Below are 8701 nucleotides of genomic sequence, written 5' to 3'. Positions count from 1 at the left end.
CAAACACCACTGACAAGGCAGACGTAACGCAAAGCCGGTGCAGCACCTCCGTGGCATACCACCATTCAATTAGTCTTGGTCAGCAGGAGGCATGATTATTCCAAAATTAGTGATTCTTTCCCTGGGTAAACAGGCCAGATTGGGATGTGTCATCCCTTGTGCGCCTTGCTGGTCACTGGGCCTCCACAAAGGGGGCTGGGGCCTGGAAGAGAGGCCAGGGTACAGAAAACTGCTTCTCCTGAAAGAGCAGCCCACTCCCCCTTCTCATTGCTGGACCCCGCGGCTCGACACAGCCCTCCCTGATAAAGTGGTATTTCCCGCATACAAAGGAGGCATCGGGCTTAATCCTCAGCCAACCCACACCCCCTTCTTTCTTCCCAGCAAGAGAGCACAATGAGCGTGGACCTTGTCTTAATCCAAAGGTGGGCTATCACAGTAATCTGATAATACATGCTGATCAAAGTCTATTCAATGCTAATCAGGACAACAGATCAGCATTATGATCTAATTAGGGACACCCTATGTGCCACTGAAGTGAAATGCCAGAGCACTGTAAACAGTAGAGGATGGCACTGAAATGATAGACAAGAAGAAAAGGCTGAGTGTGATGCTGTGGCCAAACCCAAGCTCAAACCCATATTAACAAAATAACTAAAGAGCAGCAAGTTAAATGGGAGTTGAAATAATTTGAGGATCAAGACGTGAATCAAGACTTTACAAATCTTTACAATGATGAATCGTAAAAAAAGGACCTGACTTCATGTGGCTCTTTTCACATCTTGTACGCGTTTTTTAAATTTTATTTTGCAGTTCCATGGCAGCAAGAGGCCACTGCTGACATAAAAGATGATGAAAAGGTCAGAGGTTGGCCATGGTAGTGTACTGTCTCACAACATGTCATGCTCTAGCCACAGTAAGAAAAAGAACAACGCTTTCTTTTATCAGCTGGTAAAGAGATATTCATTGAGCCCTCCTGGTAGTTTTGACTTGTGTAAACCCATTGTGTACTTCTGTTGATTTTGCCACTCATGGTATGCCCAATTAGCCATGAGCTAATAACAAAGCACCAAATCAATTACCCACTTGCCTTTCGGAAGTTGTCGTTCTCCTCTGGGAGGCGCATCAGTCACGCCCTGCCTGCAGAGCCATCCCCTGCAACTCCAGAAATCTGGGTGGCCACGGCTCTTTCAAAACAGCACAATGCAGCTCCTACATTTGGATAAACTAAGTCTACTATAACAAGGCGCCTAGCAATGGCTAATCCTATCAAAATGGACTCCTTTTAGAAAAACATTAAAAGCTAGTGCACACTAATGACAGTGATATGTTACGCAAGGAATGCAGCGAAGGCAGAAATCAGCGTGCAATGAAAATTCCTTGTGCAGCGACGAACATCCCTTCCACCTGGGCCTAAAACAACAAAGCCGTTTTCGAACTCAGCACTGTTTAGATACTCCTTAGCTACGAAAATAAAAGCCAGATGTGCAGGCAGCAGCCTCATGTGGCTACATGTAGGCTACTTGTGTGTGACGACGAAAGGCAGCCTTGTCGACAGCCATTGCTTTGCAAACTGACTTTCCCTTTCAGACAGTGTACAAAGAAAGGTTTAACCCTTTAGTACTAAGAAAATGTACAAACATTACTGACACCGTGAGAGTTGAACTTGGCAGAACTTCAATCATGCTGTGTTTATGTGTGTGATAATATACTACATCTATTACATTTTTCTAAATATAAAATGTGATGCTTGGTATTTCAAAAGTGGCATGTCTAGACAACAAAGTAGATTAATGGGATTAGTCATTGTACAAATCTGATGACTTTAAAATGAGTCAAAAAGAAAAGTTAGACAGACAGATTAAAAGGCAGCCCAGCGTTTCAGTTTAACCCCTAAGCAGCTTCTAAGTTTCTTGAACTTTATATGTTGTCCTGTGTGGGTCAGCTCAAGGCACTGCCCCCACCCCCATCCTTAGTCCAACTCCCACACACAGGCAGGAACAAAAAGACCCACCTCAGTGTGGCCCTATCAATGTCACCGCTTTGTGTAGCAGTCTTTCAGGGTACATGAAGTGTCTTTAGCCACAATGAGATCAATAGCACGGCCAACTGTGCAGCAGCTAGCTGCGGCAGCAGCCGCACAGAGCTACAAAACAGAGAAGATAAAGCTGACCAGACTTGACACATTGTCAGATCTCTATCTTTGATCTACTTGTGCATGCTCTGCTTTTATATAGAACTTCTCAGTCTGGTTTCTCTGTTGCATTTGCTGTGTAGGAAATGGGAGTACTGCAGTCCAGATGCAATACTGTGGTGCCATATCTCCATTTAGTTGAAAATGTCCCTGAGGACCTTTCAAAGTTTTCTGTGTACTCTGCTGAGCCAGATCTTTCCTGACAGTGACCTCAGTCAGCCTATAGGTACACTGGCTTGGACAGGTCAGTTCCATTGATTTCCCATTCCCTCTTGGCACAATAAAGACTGTCAACGAACCACTGAGATGTGTCCTTGACCAGAGTGTAACCCACGCTGTTTTGTCATGTCTACTTTGGAGCTTTTAACTCAGTAAAAGGCTTGTTCATGGTGCGATGATCCATTGAATAAAATGCAGATTTAACTGTCCATTACTGTTACTTTGATCGTTCCCTTCTGTAATCATGTAAACTGTAGATGAATATATCATTATGAATAAATGGAGACCACCAAGTTAGAGTTTAGAGGTTTCTCCTCTTTTTCCCAACAGTAAAAAAGCCCAAGCCTAATTTGCCATCATCAGCTTCTTTTGTTCAAACAGGGCCTGGTATTTGAGAATAATCCTCCCTCCATAGATGAAATAGTGCCTCGACAGGCAGCGGCAAGACTCTGTCAAAACCTTTTCCAGAGGCGAATCTTTGTGAGATTTGCAATGTTCAAGGCTGAAATATGTCTTGTTAATGACAAAACAAGTGATGTTAACTTGCCACCTGGCTTTGAATACAGGAAACGTGCAATTAAAGCCCGGGCAAGCAGTTGGATGTTTGCTTTGTTTGTTGTTGCACTGAATGCTTTTCCTCTGCAGTGAAAATTTATTTTAACCTTATTACAAGTACTTAATGTTTTATTAGTGTTCATTTACAAGCGTTTTACTAATTTCCTATTATTTGGGAACACAATATGAATTGAACTAATACATGAAAGAGGAATACATGCCTTTACTTTATATTCAGTGTCTAGTTATCCTTTCAAAATGCCATGTGTAATGTCATGCAATATCTGACAAAATGACCTTAATTTAAAGGGCTGCCATTGATGTCAACACGAGGTAAATACCAAGTTGCAAATGTGCATTGATTGTTTAGATGCTCCAGGTGACACCATGCCAGTAGAGGGAACTTTTGTTTACCTCTCAAATTTCACAGAATGTTGAAGTGGCACTAAAAAATTATTGACATATTGCTAAAGTGTCTGTGCTAAAAGACAGAATGAACAATCAATATTATGCATCAAGTTAAAAGTTCTTTTTAAAAATGCTTTGTAAAGTGTGAAAAAATACAGCATATAAACACATGTCCCCTAAAAAAATGTCAAATGTCAGACACATTGTCAATTGTGAAGTTTAAGTCCTCCGTGAACAACACTGGATTTATATAAAGAAAGATATAAATAGTATCCAGGCATCCTCGCTATTCTTCTAGCTGTCTCACCAACAACCAAGCTGGCCAGTGTGTACGGTGCAATTCAATAAGGAAATGAGATGCAAATTACTCCATACATCTACAGCATATTTTAGGAACGTTATTCAGTGTTTTGATCTAGACTATCCTTTTGTTAGTTAAAATGTACAAACTATTCAAAAGATTTCTTTTGTTCTTAACCTTTGTTAGAAAGTGGAGAAAATATTTGGAATGCATTAAGTTCTGAAAACCGCCTGTCATGGCCGACAATAAAGGGTAGCCTAATAGATGTTAGCATTGATGGTAAAGAGGACAAAAAGAAGCGGCTCTCTGTTGTGCACAAACTGCCTGGCGCAACTAAAAATGAATCCATTTACTTCAGACTGTTTACTTTGTACTTTTGGCTGTAAAGGCAAAGAAAATAAAAAACCCCCAATTCACGAGGTGCAGGAGCCAAGGCCTCAACTTCTCTTTCACAGGCCACGTTTTTTCAGCTTTTTAAAAACTCACACGCCAAGCGCCCTGGCAGCCAGTGCTGACAAGATGCAGGGGAGAGAGAAAAGACGGAGCAAGGAGACAAAACCAAACACAAAAACAGTAACATCTGCAGCCGCTTCCAGCCAGACAGTTTGATGTGAATAACTCAGCACTTTGTGCCCTGACCTTGGCGAACAAAGGCGGGGTGGGGGGATGCCTCAGGAGTGGAGCGGGATGCCCCGGGAGGCGAGCGCCCAGAGAGCACCCCTGCTCGTTTCGCTGAGTTGGAGTTATTGTCCCCCGGCAGGGCGGAGAGGTGCCACCAGGGCACCCAGGCACTGCATGCCACTTAGACTGTCATAGTTTCAGCACAAAGATGGCTGCTTGTCAAATGAAGCAGAGTGGTGCTGCAGGAATAAAATGTTAATTTCAGACTGGTGCACTGCTGGGATCCCAACATGCCACATGAATGAAGATCAGGGTCAGGCAAATAACTATAGAAGTGCCTTTTACAGAGACAGTTAAATGTAGAGATAAATCAGTGCAAAGGGGAGTATATGAATATTTATCAATCCAGTCAGAAGATGCTAATATATATACAGATTTATTTCACCTCAGTCCAAAGTTAGAAAAGGCAAATTCCTCCCCATCAAATCAAAGGAAGACACAACAAAGCAACTGTGTACTTCAAGACTTAAATCTTACAAGTTGCTAATCCTTCTGAAGTCCACACGGGACCTTTGGTCTCCATGGCAACGGCAGGGCATTCAACCAAGTGATTGCCTCCAATGAATTTCAGATAAGACAAAATGGAAGTGAATTGATGTGATTTTAATGCAGAAGTGAGCGGTGGAGGGGAGGTCCACTCGGTTCATATTTGAATAAAGCAAACAGAGCAGACAAAAGGCTGACAGCCGTAAATGACATTGTCAGTACAAAAATTATCAGCCAGTTTACAATCTGTTTGCTCATGTAGAACAAACAGAATGTGTGTGGCATCCCCAGGCTTTGTGAACGGCAGGGACGGCAGCCGGCGGCGAGAGAAAAGCAGATATCAGCTCCCCCTGCAGCCCTGCAACAATTAGATAGCAATTTGACAGGCACACTCAAAATGTGAGTTTGTTATTCTCTTCCAAGGGCACATCTTTTTTTTTTTTTTTTCTTTTTTTTTTTAAATCAAAAAGGAAATACATAATTGAGGCGTTGGGAACAAAGACAAATTGTGTGACCTATGGCCAGAGGACTTGCAGGGTGGGATATCACAAGCGTAGGGAGACACATTCCAAACATAAGACCCTCAGTTACCTAGCAAGGACTCAAATCAAGGTCCCCCTTTTCTGCCTTGCCCTCCTTTGGTGGTAGGGGACTAACATGGAGATCCTCCTTAAAAGACAGCCCCGTTAGGCCCCGTTCACTCCCTGCTGCCCTTTGTTGCATTTTGTCACTTGTTTTGTTTTGAGCTTGTTAACTTCTCTATAGCCGCATGGACAAGCAGCAGCTGGTGAGCTTGCGGTGGGCTGCAAGGCATCAATTTTATCCTGGGACAAGGAGGGAAAACAGGCCAGGCTTGCTTTTGACAGCACCTTGAATCTTCTCACTGTAACGTCATCTGTCCATGTTGCCAAGCAGCCATGAGGCTGGCACAGATCAGTGACTACTGAGTTGTGTAAAGGTGACCACAAGCAATGTCACCTGTCATTGGTAATGTAGCATATTTCCACTGAGTCCAGTGTTATGAAACAGCCCTTTTCAAAATGTTTTTAAATGAAAAAAAATAAATGAAAAATGAAAAAAAAAAAAAACTTGAAATATGAAAAATATTGAGTGCCTACAGGGGTTCACTGAAAGTTCAGCTGTGTTTAAGTTGTGCAAGTCCAGCCAGGTTCAGTGTTTTCTTGCTGATGAACAATGAGATGAATAATATGGCCTTGAGAAGCAGTCAGATTTGGAAGCAGCAAACAAAGTCAGCCGAATCTTCTTGATACTGTGTCAAACTTCTCATCGCAGAAAAACAGCATGTCAGAGTGTTAATTGATATTCATCCCAAGATTTTCCTCCCTGTGCTGTGAAGCCCTGCTCTGTTCTCTGGTGGTGGAGATGCCGTTTAGTCTTATTAAAAAGTTGTTTGATTAGCCGGCCCTGGAATGGAGGCTGTGGAAAGGTCTGGCAGCAGCAGATAAAAGGGGAATGATAAATAGGCGAAAAGCCAGCCGATTGCCAGTCAGCCACTAGAGCATCAAAACACATCCATTTCTCTGCAAAGTTGATCCAATTATTGTCAGCCACTCACAGATAGCTACTATGCTTTACTCCTTTCATTCTAGGCTAAATTGCTCTTCCCCTTTTTCGCCGATACGGCAATCGGTCATAAAGGGCCAGCCATCATTAGTGCTGTTTGAATTGGAGCCCTGTAGTGTTTGGTTAAGAGGGTAAATGCAAATTTGATGAAAGAATAAGGCTGCATTTACATATCAGCCTCAGCTCACATGGGTAGGGTAAACATTCTGTTTATCTCAAGTGTCAATTTATGATTTCAGTCGAATATAAAACCGACCTTGGCCCAGTCGGAGCAAAAGACCAAGGAAATTTACTGTTGTTTAAACACTATTTATTCAAGTAGAACTTGTCAACAAATCTTCTATAACTGGGCAAATAAAAGAAGAATTTCAGGATGTTTTTACTGGAAATGGATCAGAAGATCCTCATTTTAAAGTTCACCTCTTGTTTCTCAATTTAATAATTTTGCATCCTAAACAATGCCCCTATTTGTGATAATATTCTTATTTAATACAAATAAATTGGTATGCTCAGAGGAAAATTAGATGATGCCATGCCTATCATATAATTTACAAAATTAAAATGGCATCATAAATAAAAATGAAAATCTAAAAGCTTCTACAGCCTTTACTCATTTATACATTATATTTTCTTTCACTAAATAAAAGTACCTTAGGGGGAATCACTGTCCATACTTGAATCCACAAAATCACTCGTATGGTTAAAGTACAAAAAAAATATGATCTGATGTTAAGATCTAGAATTTAAAACAGTGAGAAGACTCACTCAGTATGTGAGGCACTCTTATCAGTGTACCATGTGAAAATCACCATTTCCTATTATTTAGTGTTTAAGTGTTTGATTAATGCAGGAATTTCCCCTCAAGTACTTTAGAGAATTGCAGATAAAACTGTGAAATAAAAAAAATTAAATGTACGCCGCAACAAAAAAACATATTTCACACAAACAATATTTAATTTCTGCATAGCCACAGAGCTGAGTGGGCTGTTAAAAATAAGGCAAAACACTGCCATCTATGGCTATGTTCCTAGGACTGCTGAGGTCCTGTGCACCCAGCACAAAGGCAATCAACTATTCCTAGAAAAAAAAAAAATTGTATGGCTTGATATTTGTAAATAAGATTAATAAAATATAATTGTAATCATAAAATTGTAAACATGCCTGACAATTCTCAATCTAGTAAAGTAAAAAAGTGTTTTGGAACAGTGTTCACACCAAAGTTTCTTGCATTGCTCATGAAGCTGACACGTTTTTGGCTTCCGAAATTGACAGACTGAAACCTAGATTTTCATCCAAATGGGCATCTGGTGGCCATATCCTTTAAGCAACACAATTCTGCACAAATCAGGGGTTCTGTCAGAGATTTTCGTACCACCTGCTGTGTATCTTCCCGTCAAAATGATTGAGCCTGCCTTTATTGTTTCATCATAATTTTATCTTTACAGTTTGTTGGCCAAAACACAACACACATTGCACATTTTGTACATAAATGGGCAATATAATGATGCTGTAAGCGTCATATACTGTATGCTGGTATAACTTACTGTATATCTTATGGCAGCTACTTCATATCAAAGAAATTTATATTGGCAATAAAAACACATTTCAGGACTAAATTTTGACTGCGATTCAAGAGCGCATTAAGGCGCAATAATGAAGCGCATATAGCTGCCAGACTGGGGTAGCAGGTTGGCGGTGAAGCATAGAAGAAAGCCAGATGTCAGGGCTTCTATAGCTTAGGCCTTGACCAGGCCTTCGTCTGCGGCGGCCCTTTATGTAGCTCTCTGTGTGATGCACTGGTCCCCAATGGGAGCCCCAAGGCTTTAGTGGTGATGAGACGCGATCTGTCCCGTCTGTCACCTCTCTCCAAGTTATTCATACACCATCCATACAGTCAGTCCTCCAAGGCCTCTAATCCCCGTCTCCCGAGGTGGAGTACAGACAGAGAAGCAGACAGCCAGGCAGGTTGCAAGTCTGTTCATAAGATGTTTAACACGCTGAGCATGACAGAGCATTTCACATTTACAAAATTTCAGAAATGGAATCAGCGTGAGGCTGCAAAACAGTGGGTTATTCCTGCAAGTGTAAATCCTGATTCATACTATAATGTGCAAATGCATGAGTTCAAAGATGCAGAAATTGGACATATACTGGATTTCCCTTTTGACTTTGCACATGCTGTGAAACTGGTTTAAGTGATAGAAGTGAGACCATGCTTCGAATTCTGCACTCAAATTTTCATTTATCTGTTTTGATGAGAAGTGAAAAACAATTTC

This window comes from Seriola lalandi, unplaced genomic scaffold, assembly GCF_002814215.2.
Source record: "Seriola lalandi dorsalis isolate HSWRI2012SDOR001 ecotype SW California unplaced genomic scaffold, Sedor1 jcf7180002054403, whole genome shotgun sequence".
Lineage (NCBI taxonomy): Eukaryota > Metazoa > Chordata > Actinopteri > Carangiformes > Carangidae > Seriola > Seriola lalandi.
Note: the sequence above shows the minus strand (reverse complement) of the source record.